Below are 14,002 nucleotides of genomic sequence, written 5' to 3'. Positions count from 1 at the left end.
TCCCAGAGCTCCAGAAGGAGCAGAGCAGAAGGGGCCAGCATTTTTGTTCTTTACTGAAGGCTTTTAATTTATTTCCTCTTCTGAACATTCAAAGGAGCTCTGGAATGCCATCTGAAGCCCCCTTTTAATCACCCTTTTAATCTTACTTTTTGCTACTTTCTTATTTCAGTGTCCAGGGAATGAAGACTGCAACAGAATAAGCATATTGCACACATGATTGATATTGATGAATCTGTATTAATAGTAGTATATAAATGGGTATGGGAGTCAAGGAAGAAAACTATTGAAACAAGTTATATGCAATTTGCTAGGTACTGGGATTCAGGTACTTCAACCAACTCCAAGTCATAGTGGAATATGGCTCAATGTGACTGTCTTTTTTCAGGATATTATTCTCCTGACTCCTCAACAATTTTTAGTTACTAAGTAGAGGGGCCCAGGTGGGTTACTATCTGGGCACCAACCCAAATATCAAAAGGATTGCTAGTGATGACATTTGTAAATATTAATGATGCCCCACTGGGGATTCTTAAGCTGTGGCTTGTACAGAAGCTATTTGCTCAATAATGTACACTTTGTAGATTACTTTGAAGCAGATTTACCAAGCAGTAATTATCAACTCTACAACTTATTATAACCATGTGCACCTGAGCTACTTTTGTGTGACTACTTTATCCAGGGCATCATCTAACCACAAGTAGTCCTGCTGCATTTTGTCTCATCCTTATCTTTAGTTTTACCTTCCTTTGACCTTCATTCTTGTGTCTGCTGCAGGAATCCTCTGGCCCTTTAATAATAATTGTGAATACTTGCTATGTGCCAGTTTGCATTCTTTAGATGTACTATATATGACTTAATACTTTAAAAACCCATATGTGGAATTTAATGAAAAAACTGAACCAACAAGCAAAACAGAGACAAAATCATACATAGAGAGCAGACAGATAGCTTGTTTCATTGGGAGAGTTTTAGGGAGGTGGATGGATTGAGCAAAAAAGACAGAAAGAACTCATAAACATGTAGATAATGTGATTATTACAGAGAGGAGGGGACAAGGAGAGTTGAAAGAGGTTATAGGGGGGATAAATAGTGATAGAAAAAATAAAATAATATGAAGAAAAACAAAACAATGAATGAGGTCTTATTTTTCCATCCTATTTAGCAGATGAGAAAACTGAGGATTGGTGAACTGAAATACTTTACTGTATTAGTCATCTTTTGCTTAGGTTACAAACAAATAAGCCCAGTATCCTGGAGCTCAAACAAGAATTTGGCAAACATTTTCTATAAAGAACCTGAGAGTAAATATTTAATACTTTGTGGGCCATATGGTCTCTGTCACAACTACTCAACTCTGACAATGTAGCACAAAGGTAGCCAGATAAACTGTGTAAATAGATAACCATGGCTGTGTTCCAATAATTTTGTTGATGGACACAGAAATTTGAATTTCATGTATCTTTTATTTGTCATGAAATACTATTATTTTCATGTGCTTGTAACCATCTAAATATGAAAGACATTCTTAACTCACAGACTATACAAAAACAGGTAGGTTTGTGGATTCTTGATTTGAACACTTATTTATTTCTTGTTCACATTATGTGAGGGTTGCAGGTCAAAGATAGTATTTCTGGGCTCTACCAGCTTGGCAGTGCTTGGCCCTGCATTTCTCATTCTGGAACCTAGGCTAAAAGAGCAGCCATAATGTATGGCATGCTGTTCTTATGGGAAGAAACAAAAGGAGCAAAGCCAAATCACACAAGCTCATTTAAAGATTACTTTTGCTTATGTTGTGTCTATTCATATACCATTTGTCAAAGCAGGATACATGGCCAGGTCCAAAGTCAGTAGGGTATAAAAATATACTCTGCCTTAGAAAACTCACATTCAGGAAGGGAGTGAATCATTATAAATTAGTAAATTAGTAATATAATTTCCCACTTTATCTAAGATTGTATGATGGGACTTGAGGTCCAGGGTTTCTTGCTCTAAAGTCTGTGCTCTTAACCACTAGGTTCTGCTACTTCTATCTCTGGAAGGACTTTGCTTCCTCCCATATACACACTCCCTTGATTACCTGTTCAGTTACTGTCTGTTGCAGTTCTCCCATACAAGTACTCCTTTTTCTTCTGAGTTGCTCTAACCATAACCTCTGACTTTGCCATGCTTCATGGATTTCTTTGTATTTTCTTCCTCTCACTTCGATCACAACAGCAGGCCTCACTGCAGACCATGAAAACACCCACCCAGGCTGCCTGGCCAAACAAGTCACTGTTTTCCCTCCCACTTGCTGCGTGAATCGTGAGAAGGGCTGTGCATCTCTCTCAGGAAGACTCTTGTTTCATTGGGAAAAGACTGGCTTCCTGGCAGAGGACACCAAGAATAAATCCCAATTGCTCCCCCAACCTTGAGCTATCACTCCCTTCCAGGAAACAATAGCTGACATTTGTACCAGGCTTTGTATTTCACAAAGCCAACTTCTCTTCATCACTATACTTGATCCTCATAACCATACTAAGAAGCAGACATGATTATTACCATTTTACAGATAAAGAAACCAAGTCTGATATAAAATTGAAAATTTTCTTGAAGAACAAAGAATTAGTTACTTAGTTAGTTAGTTACTGGTGGAGCCAGGACTCAAACCCACGGCTCTTTGCAATCACCCAGAAACACACCCTGTCTTTGATGTTTCCTAATTTCCTCCCTTTAAAGCATTCCTACTACTACCAGGCAGGATTAGAGTTTTTCCTCCCTTGGGATTTCAAGAACCTTAAAAGGACTGGCAGAAATGAGATTTAACTCTTTACTGCTCACTGTGTGAAACTTAACATCAGTCTTGATTCAAAGGCAATAGTCACTTGAAGGTGGAAAATTGTGACTGCTAGTGCACTGGAGTCCTAGACAAGCTGATTCCTCAGCCATTTCATTTCATCCTTCCAGACCTGTTTTAATGACACTTCCTATGTGAATCCCCTTTTTATCTTCCCCAGGCAAAGGAATGACTTCTCTCTTTTGTGCACCCACAGTCCCCAATCTCCCTTCTTCCATAGACTATCATTCTGTGTTGTAAATGATTATTTGCTATTGTGTCTCTCTCACTAGGCTCTGAGATCCCTATGAGCACAGACCATGTTTGCTTCACATTTGTTCTCCCTGCCACAACAATTATCCCTCTGTCTTGCACTCATCTTGCTGCTTCCTTATTTGCTTTACCAAAATCCATGAGGATAGACACCCCACGTATTTTCTTTACTGCTATACAACTATGCTCATGCCAAACATGGTATCTGGTACATGGCAGTGTTCAATAAATGGCCAATGAATGTTAGGATTTGGTTGTTTCCCATTTAGATGCACCCACAAGGGGTAGAGATCAGTGAGAGCTCTCTTGTGTAGAAATAATCAGACATAGAAAAAAAACAAAACATTTTCTCCAGCCTCAGAAAGTAAGCAACTGACCAAATTCAGTGGGATTTGGGAAGATGGCACCATCATTATTTGTTTGGTAGTGTTTCTTCTTCCACACTGTATAGTCTTTGGAGGTCAGCTAGAGAAGCATTTAGTAAAAGCTGAGAGGAGGAAGAGCACCATTCCAATTCCTTTTGTTTCCTTACTCAGATTCTAATTATCCAAGCAATATACTATTAAATACCTAAAAAATTCAAAACATAGCACTGAAAAGGTAAAAGAAGAAAGCCCTTTTTAAAATCAGCCTGTTTCTCCATGTTCTCACTCCACAGACACTTGAGTTCCTAAGTAAAACTCAGCATGATATGAAAAAGTTCCAATCACTCTGATTTGCAAATTTCCTGGACAATGGAAAACAATTTGCTTGTGCATGAAAGTCCATTTTCTGCCATCTGTACATGAACTCCAGTTAAAAGTATTAGGAAACTCTTCTAGCTTACTGAGCATAATCTATTCAAGCTCATGTTTGTCACAAGTTACCAGAAGCTTTGCATCTTCTAGTAGAGCCTTAATGTAATTCAATATGTGACGAACAAAGTCATGTTGTTCAGGCATGGTTAAAATTAGGAGAGAGCAGCTTTTATCCAATATAGTTAGAAATGCATCTTTCAGATGGAAGCTATGACGAAATGCCACTTTAAATAAGTAGCCCCTATATTGTGCAAAACACCCACATCCACTCCCTCAAACTTCAATGCACTCCACTCCCTCTGTATTTTGTCATCATGGCCAGACAGAGAAATTCTAGCCAAGATGCATGATTTAGCAGATGTTTTGCAAAAGGTTCCATTCTTCTGGCCATCAGCACATGTGGAGCTGTCAGGAGCCCTGTAAAGATTTTACAAGCCTTATAAGTCATAGTTTATTGAGCCTGGAATGGAATTTAATATATCATCATGGTTTTGGAAGTTCTCCTCTTTTTGTCTGATATAGTCTCCAGCTTTATTTGCCTTTAAACCAAAAATGTTGGATATAATAATGTAAGGTGAATCTTCCCATTGGTGGCCTTGTGTCAGCCCTTTCTAGTCCTGCCTCCTTGTTTACTTCACAATGGCAACACTCTTATTTTTTCCTTCAGGACTTTTGGTACCAGCACACTGAATCAAGATTTTAGCCAGCTTTCAGCTCATTTTATTTTCCTTTGGAGGACATGTTTCCCAAAGTTTCTTAGTGATCCTAAAATCTTATAAAATTATCTAGCAGCACATTTTACCAAAACTTTTATATGCTGTATGAAGTTCCAATCATGCCAAAGAGTTGGAATGTCCCAGGTCTTGTAGCACTTATTAAAACTAAGACTAAAAAGTGACATTCAAAGCTTTATGGGAAATCTAATGTTTTAGGCAACTGGGATGCCTGGCCAGCTCAGTACATATCTATATGTTGGGCTTGTTTTGCCAAATTTGAAGATTATATGAGCACATGCCTTTCAAGAACTCTGTGAGATAGGTAACTTTTTTTTAAGTCCCAATTTCATAGATGGGGAACCTAAGGCTTAGAGAGATGAGATGTGAGACCCAAAATGACACAAGGAATCTTAGGCTGCCTAGGACTTGGGTCTCTTGACTTTTTTTTACACCACAATTTTCTGCTTACTAGGAACTATAATGCCAGTTATGGTCTAGTATAAGATTGGAAACTCTGGGCCATTGAAGCCAGATAGATGTGGGTTCAAAGCTACTTAGGCAGGAATGTTTTTTTCACGTAATTTCTTCTTATCTATGTCTCTCTTCTTTAAAGCTTTTCCTGACTTTCTTTTTCTCTCTTGCCATCAACAAATGTGTTCTCTCCTTCTTTGAATCCTTAAAGCACTTTATTTGTATTTACTTTTATCACAAATTACAGTACTTAAGCTATAATAATTTGTTCATTCCTTGATCTCTGTACAGGTTTTTTTTTTGAGAGTTTCTTATGTGCAAGGCCATGGGCTTAATATTCTGGGGACACCAAGATAAAATATATTTGGACAATGCCTACAAAGAGCTCACCCTCTAGCACAGGAGGTAGGGCATGTTAATAGGAATAACAAGGGTACTCCTTATTGAATACCTACTATGTGCCAGGTCCTTTGCCAAACATTTTACATCTTTTCAATTGATTCTTTCTAACTGTTCTGTGAGATAGATTATTTTAAATCCCATTTTCCAGGAGAGGAAACTGAGGTCAAAGGAGATTAAGTGACTTATTCAACCCAACTGCTTAAATGGAGGAGCTAGGATTTAAGGCAAAGTCTGATTGCCAAGCTCAGTGCTTGCTACTATGCTACACTGACTCTGTGTAGAACACCAGACAGAAAGTAAGTGAAGGAGTCATAAGAGACGTACAGCAAAAGTGCTAAGAGAGTTCAGAGGAGGGACAAAGTTTTGTTCTTTTTTTAAATTTTTTAAAATATATTTTATTGATTTTTTACAGAGAGGAAAGGGGAGAGATAGAGAATTAGAAACATTGATGATTGAGAAACATCAATCAGCTGCCTCCTGCACACCTCCTACTGGGGATGTGCCCACAACCAAGGTACACGCCCTTGACCGGAATCGAACCTGGGACCTTTCAGTCTGTAGGCTGATGCTCTATCCACTGAGACAAACTGGTTAGGTCCAAAGTTTTGTTCTTTTTTGCACTGTTTTCCCCACCCCATCCTCAGTGCTTGGCCCAGTGTTGTGAGTACATGGCAAGTGTTCAAAGAATGTGGGTGGAATTGAATACAGTAACTGTTTTCAGGAATGGAGTATGGTTGGAATTTGCTCCATATCATACAGCACTCACTCTCCAACTGCAATCTTGCTGGACAGCTCTATTTGGGCTCCCTGCCATTTATTGCCCTGGATGGGGATACCATACCGTCACACAGACAGATAGAGAATTTAAAACTCAACATTCTATTTATTTTTATTTTTTCAATTACAGTTGACATTCAATCCTATTTTATATTAGTTTAAGGTGTACAGCTAATTAATTAGACAATTATATAATTTACGAAGTGATGAACCCCAATAGTTAGAGTGCCCACCTGGCACTATTCATAGTTATTACAATATTATTGACTACATTCACTATGCTGAACTTTATATCCTCATGACTATTTTGTAACTACCAATTTGTACTTCTTAATCCCTTCACCATTTCCCCCATTCCCCAGACCACCCTCTCCTATGGCAACCATCAGTTTGTTCTCTGCATCTATGAGTTCATTTCTGTTTTGTTTTTTGCTCATTTAGTTTGTTCTTTAGATTCGATACATAAGTGAAATCTTATATTTCTCTGTCTGATTTATTTCACTTAGCATAATGTACTCCAGATTCATATATATTGTCACAAATGGTAAATTTCCATCCTTTTTATGACTGAGTAATATTGCATTGTGGAAATGTATGACAACTTTTTTATCCATTTGTCTATTAATGAGCACTTGGGTTGCTTCCATATCTTGGGTATCTATAATAATAAAAGTATAATATGCTAATTAGACCAGACAGCTGAACAACCTTCTGGATGTCGTTCCGGACATCCTTCTGGACAACCTTCTGGATGAAGCCATGGCAGCGGGGGCAAGGCGGAGGCAGTTAGGGGCAATCAGGAAGGCAGGCGAGCATTTAGGGGCAATCAGGCAAGCAGGCGAGTGGTTAGGGGTGATCAGGCAGGAAGGCAGAGGCAGTAAGGGGAGAACAGGCAGGCAGGCAGAGTGGTTAGGGACAATCAGGCAGGCAGGCAGGTGAGCAGTTAGGACCCAGCAGTCCTGGATTGTGAGAGGGTGCAGGCCAGGCTGAGGGACGCCCCCACCCCCCCGCCCTGTGCACAAATTTCATGCACTGGGCCTCTAGTTGTAAATAATGTTGCAATGAATATAGGGGTGCATATATCACTTTGAATTAGTGTTTCAGGTGAAACCCAACATTTTAATGTGGGTTTATTTATTTGATATTAGCTGCATTTCTATCATTTGGGATTGAATTTCTTTTGTTCATAGACATTTCAATATATCAATAAAGGGGTGCTTGGGTGGGATATTAGGAAAGTCATTTCTTCATATTTATTTTCTAGGGAAAATATTGGATATTCTGTAAAGATTTTGACTATTAAATGCAGTTATGAGTCAATGAAGAAGTGGGTAGGAGAGCATTGTGGTTTAACATATGAACTTTGTAATCAGGATTATCTGGGTTTGAATTCCAGCCTTGTCACTTGTCAACTATGGGGCCTTGTATAAGTTACTTAATATCTCTAAATCTCAGTTCCCTCACTTTTAAAATGGGAATAATATTAGTGTTTTTGAATATGGTTTGAAGTGATGCATGTAAAGTATCTGACATATATGAAGCTGTCAGTGAGTATTAGTGATTATAACAATAATTGGACTATCTAATTGAGACAAAATTTAGACTTATATTTGGCACCTTCTAATAGTATTCAACTAATTATTGCCCACAGTGTATAGTAATAAACATCATTTGAATTAGACAGATGAATTTCTTCCCATGTCCTCATTGTCAAATATGGTTTTCAGGTAATGTAACATAGAAAACACCAGTAATTCCTATAATGAAAATGGTGTGCCAAGGACACACTCACAATTTTTTTTTCTGTTCCTTTTTAATTGTTCTTAATTTCCTAGAGTGAGGACAATAGCACTATAAATTCTGGGAAGGCAAGACTTACTGTAAGTATAAAATACCAAATCCCCTTTAAAATTACAACAATTTACAAGTGAAAGATTAGGCTGAGAAAAAAGAAGTAAATCAGGACTGTCTCAGACAAACCTGAACATATGATACCCTACACAGAGGTTATAAACACAAGCTTTGATGTCAGAAAAGCTTGAGTTAATTGAAGGTATTCTTTGCTCTCCTCTACTCCTTTTTTGTCTCTCCCATTCTGCGTATTCTGTTACATTATTGCTATCAGGTAGTATGTAAGAACACAGGATCTGGAATTCCAATCGATCTGGGGTCCATTATTGCTCCAACAAATAACCATGGGCAAGTTATTTAACCTCTTTGAACCTCAGTTTCCTCATCTGTAAAATGGGTATAATGATAGTAACTATATCATAGTGTTGTATAGATTGTGGTAAGTAACTTTGAAAGACTTTCCAAGTGGGATTGTCTGAGACAGTTCTGATTAGAATTCAGAGTATGTCTCCGAGGGGCTGTTGAGTGAAAAAGAGGATAGGCTAGGTTAGGTGGGTCCAGTTATTGAAAGGCTTTGAAAGTCAGACAGAAGTGTTTGACCTCAATGTGTTAGTACCAGTAGTGCTAGGTTCTTCTTCAGGTCTTTGCTCAAATTTCACATTTTAAGTGAAGCTTTCCCTAATAGTCCCAGGGGTGAACATAGAAGACAAAACTTTCTGACCTCATGAAGTATTCAATCTGGAGTGAGGGGGGAAAGAAAATGAACATAAACCAAACATAAAAGCAAGGGAGGCAAGGGGAGCTTGATAATTTATCATTTATATTTGTCAGCCTCATCAGTGCCTTAACATAGCTCCCTATTCAGGCAGTGAGGGAGAAATATATATATGAAGATGGTTATAAGAGTCATGAAGGAAATGAACAGATTGCAAAGAGGGACTAAAATAAGTGCGTGTGTGTGGGGGGGGGGCGGTGATCAGGAAAGTCATTTCTGAAGAAGTTGCATAAGCTGAGATCTGAAGGTTGAGAAAGAGCCACATGAAGAGAAAGGGAGGAGCATTCCAGGGAGAATAAAGATCACATGCAAAGATACAGAGGCAAGAAGGAAAAGTTGAGAAGAGGTCATTTGGGCTCAAGAATAGTGAGCTATGAAGACAATAAAAGAGGGTGATGTGATAGAAAGTGACAGGAGTGGGGAAGGGACAGGTCCGTTAAATAGAGGGTCAAGGAAGGCCTCTCTGAAGACTTGAATTAAGACCTGAGCAGAGATAAAGAATCAGCCATGCAAAGATCAGGGGAAATTTTCCAGACAGAAAGAATGGCCAATCCAAGGACTCCTAGGTTCAGCATGCCTGGCCAGTTGGAGAGAAATCATGGAGACCATCATGACTGAAGTAGAGTGGTAGGAGATAAAGTTGGAGAACTAAGAAAGAGCCAGATCATACAGAGCTTTGCAAGCCATGGTGAAGATACTGGATTTGACTCCAAGTGAAATGGGAAGTGTTGTGGGGGGTAGGAGGGTGTTTGAGTCAGGGAGTATTTCCCTCAGTACATTCCCTCAGTCTGTCTTCTCTGGAGCCCTGCAGACATCCTCTATACTGTTCTTTGGCTTCAAGAGTACACTAACCTACTGTGAGCTATTGTTTGCTAACTGGACAGGAATTATCTTAAGTCAGGAGACAGGGCTCAGGCATTTGGGAATGAAGTGCCCAGCACAGTGATAGAAACTGTGTGTGTGTGTGTGTGTGTGTGTGTGTGTGTGTGTGTGTGTGTGTGTGTATGTGTGGAGGAGGAGAAGGAGGAAGAGGAGGAGAAGGAGGAGGAGGAGGGTATTTTGATGATGTTGACAAAGTGATGAAGTTCCAAGCTAGAAATGCAGGCAGTGAAGATAAAATGTATGGATAGCATAATTCATATTTTAGATATTTCAGGGGTAATGCTAGAGAAAATTGGTGGGAGTCTATATTACATTATTGTGTTTGGGTTGTGATGGCTGGAGTGAATTCTACTGGGACAAAATCTTGGAGGCACTGCTATTTACAGGATTAAGAAAGCAGTGCCTTTCTCTTTGGGCTTTTTGAGCATAACTGTAATAGTTAGGTACGGCAACTTCCAGATCAATTGGTAAGATTCTCCTGGCTTCCTACTGATAGTCTTGTCTCAGAAACAAGTCTTTCCTTTTGCTGAAATGAACTTTTAAGCAGTAATTTTTATGTCTAGGAATAATAATAAAACAGTAATAATAATAATAATAAAACTTTAAAGCACTTATGGTGCTTAATTTCAATATTTAATTTAGGCCTCACAATAATCTTGAGAAACAAGTAATTATATTATTGCTATTACTATTTTATGTAAAAAATATAGGTTCAGAGAGGCTGAGTCATTTGCTTACGGCTACATAGTGAGTAAGTAGCATAACTGGAATTTGTACCCAGGTCCACCTGATCTCAGAGCCCCTATTCTTATCACTGTATGTTGGCTCTAAAGGTGAGTTTCCACATTGACAATCCCTGCTTATACTGCAATATGATTGGATTTCTTAAGGCACAAATCTAATTTAGGGCTCAAACACATGTCAGCCAATGGAGGGACGGATAGTACATTCTTGCTCAGGATAGAAATCAACTGGTCATATTTCTTGAAGGTAGCAATCATATTTTACATAGCTTTATATTTCCTCAGTTTAAATCACAGAATGCCCTTACAGAGTAGATGCTCAATAAATGCTGAATTGTCTTGAAGTCAATTTCTAAAGTCCAAGATATTATGCGATTACTCCCATTTCAGTAAGACAGAGCTACTCCAAATTTCTACAATTATTTTTACTGGACAAATGTTGGTTCAATGAGTATATTTGGGGTGAGTAGAGGGGAACTGCCATAGTTTCCTAAGTCCTATGAATAATATAGAAGTGAAATGTGAGCCACCTACCCCTACTACTTCATTCAATAATACATTTAGTTTATGAAAATATGTAGTATTTTCTTAAAAGCAAGGGAAGCAAAGGGGAGCTTGATAATTTATATTTTTCATGCCTCATCAGTGCTTTAACATAGCTCCCTATTCAGACAGTGAGGGAGAACTGTATACTCTCACTGGGAACTGGGACAATGGTTGCAAAGAGTTCAGCAGCTTTGCCTGTATACTTAGGTCTGGACTGGCCGGTCTAGCATGTGGATTAGATCAGAGAATAGTAAATGCCATTTCATTTTGACACTGAATTGAAATGAGGGGAGAGAAGGTGCCTGTTCCATGAGATTTAAAGGAAAATAAAGCATTGATGTACCTTTAACAGAAGAATATGTGTTCCATCCAGTTTGGGTTTAAAAACATATAGAATTGTTTATAACTAGGGTTTGTCCCAAACAGTGCTATCCCACATATGGTAGTGGTTTAGTTGTGTAGTAACAAAAAGGGACAGAAAATGTATAGGAGCCTAATAGAGCAATTCAGTTTTACATACAGTGAAGTGTTTTTACACATAGGTACAAATTAATACTATAGAATATACTTATTTAACAAAAGAAATTTTCCACAATAATAATGCATTTACCAATTATTGAGCCTGATTTATTTGCCAGACTTGCTGATAAGCATGCTGCATGCATTGTCTGATTTAATTTTCACAACAGCTCTGTGAAGTGTGTGCTGTTATATACTTTTTACTCATGTAGAAACTGAAGCTCAGTGTGGTTAAGTAACCTGCCCTAGGTCACACTGGTAGTAAGTATCAAAGCCAGAATTCTGAAGTGAATTGCTGGCCTGGGGAGGCCTTTTAATAAGACTAGAGCCACCAACTCTGAGTATGAAGACCTGAGAATTACAAGCTCAAGAACTCTGTTTTGTGTGTGTGTGTGTGTGTGTGTGTGTGCGCGCGCGCGCGCGCGCGAGTGTGTATTTTAAATTCTTTAACAGAGAAAGTGGGTAATTTTCATTGTGTTTCTTAAATAATGATTGCTTAATTGCTTTTAACACTAAAAGCTACTTAGTAGTTAAGTGACGTTTTTTAGGAAGTTCTCTTGGCAGTTGCTTTTTGAGAAAGATGATCAAAAAGCACATCAAGAATGCCAGTCAATGCCATCATTATTTACTTAGTATAAATTTACAATAACAGGAAAATATGTTCATGGAAATAAAATATCATCTAAAGAATTTAAAGAATTGAAAATGATTCTCATCTTTGTTGTTTAGCGTTACCTTCCTTTATAAAACAAACAAAACTGTTTATCACTTTGTCATAGAAAACAATGACTGTGTTGATAAAAAAGATAAGCTTGGGTAGGAATAATAAATAACTATCATCTTGAATGAAAAGCCTTTGTAAAAAAACAACAAAACTTTTTCAATCCTTGAAAATATTCTTTTGAAGAAAGGCACATGGCTAAGAGGTAATTGATAAATCAGACACACCAAAGAATTGCAATTATGTCTACCCACAGCCAAAATAACATCAAAATTGGTTGTTAAGTGGCCCTAAAATTAGATCAACTCAGTTGCTTTCACATTTTCCTTTATGGTCCCTTTGCTCCCATTAAATCAGTTGTTCCTCATATATATCCTATGTTTTCGTAACATTTTGGTCTCTACTCCTAGAATTCCTTTTTCCTCTATTGTCACATATCAAAATCCCCACCCATTCTTCCAGGCTAGCTTAGGTGTCACATCCTCTATGAAACTTTCTCTGATTTCCTCATAGAAACAATATTTCTCTTCTGTTTCTCTCTTCCCACCTCCATTAGCTTAGCAATCCCATAGCATTTTGCTTTTATACTTCTTGAGGATCCTATCACTTTCCACATTGAAATTTAGTTTTTAATATATTTGTCTTATGTTTTCTACTAGTCTTTAGATTTCCTGGAAGCAAAACACATTTCACTCAGTTTTGTGTGTTCCTCAAATACCACGAACAGTGCTTTAAATATAAAAGTCACATAGAAATATCCATTAATATTTGAGTGGCTACCATATGCCAGACACTGGTTTTGCTGAGTGGGTAAAACAGTTCCTGCCTTCAAAATATTCATGGGGGACAGACATGTTAGCAAGGAGTTTCAATATGACCTAGCAACTAATAAGATAGAGTCACAAACAGGGAGATATGGAAGTCCAGACTTGGAGCTTGACCAGAGAGGTGGTGTAGTCTGGAAAAGGAGTGGCCTTAGTCAGGAAGTATATAAATTTATGATTTTAAGGTGAAGCCTTTCTAGAAGATGGCACTATTCAGGATGTGACCATGAGAGCTGAGTAAGACAATGAATGTGAGTCTAGGTCCTAGACTGATGTGGGATGGCTTTTCTAACTAGCCAGTGGTGCCAGGAGCTGGGGTAGAAAGGATGCCAGTAAGCCAGATGCCAGAGTCCTGAGTGAATAAAAGGGAAGGTCCAGAAGAGGAATAAATAGTCATACCAGGAAGGAGTAAAACATGGTATTTCCAGATGGTGTGGACATTATAGGCAGAAGGGCTTTTCATGGATCTGGAATAATGCTCTCCTAAGGAAATGGGGAGGCAGGAAAGTGATAGTTCCCTATTCTATCCCAACCTCTCTACTCCAGAATTTGGGCCTTTGCAGATCAAACAGGTTTAGGTGGTGAGAGCTGCATAATGAGGCTCATTGTCTTTGTATAGAGCCAGGTCTATGTTAGGGCAGGAAGTAGATGTTCTGTGAAAACACTGAGACTATAGAGGTGCTTATTTATATGTTGAGTAAATGTAGACAAAGCTGATAAAATGGGATCACTGGAAGGGACCTCAACAATAACTTAGTCCACAGTTATAATTTTTTGGTTGAAGACTGACATCCAGAAAAAAGATGTACTTTCCCCCCCCCTTGGGCTTCAATAACTAAATTTATTTTCTTTTTTAAAGAGTTATTTTGATACATAGATAGTGTTTCTCA

Source organism: Myotis daubentonii, chromosome X, assembly GCF_963259705.1.
Source record: "Myotis daubentonii chromosome X, mMyoDau2.1, whole genome shotgun sequence".
In the NCBI taxonomy this organism is placed as follows: Eukaryota; Metazoa; Chordata; class Mammalia; order Chiroptera; family Vespertilionidae; genus Myotis; species Myotis daubentonii.
The sequence above is the reverse complement of the archived record's forward strand: the minus strand, read 5'-3'. Positions refer to the sequence as shown.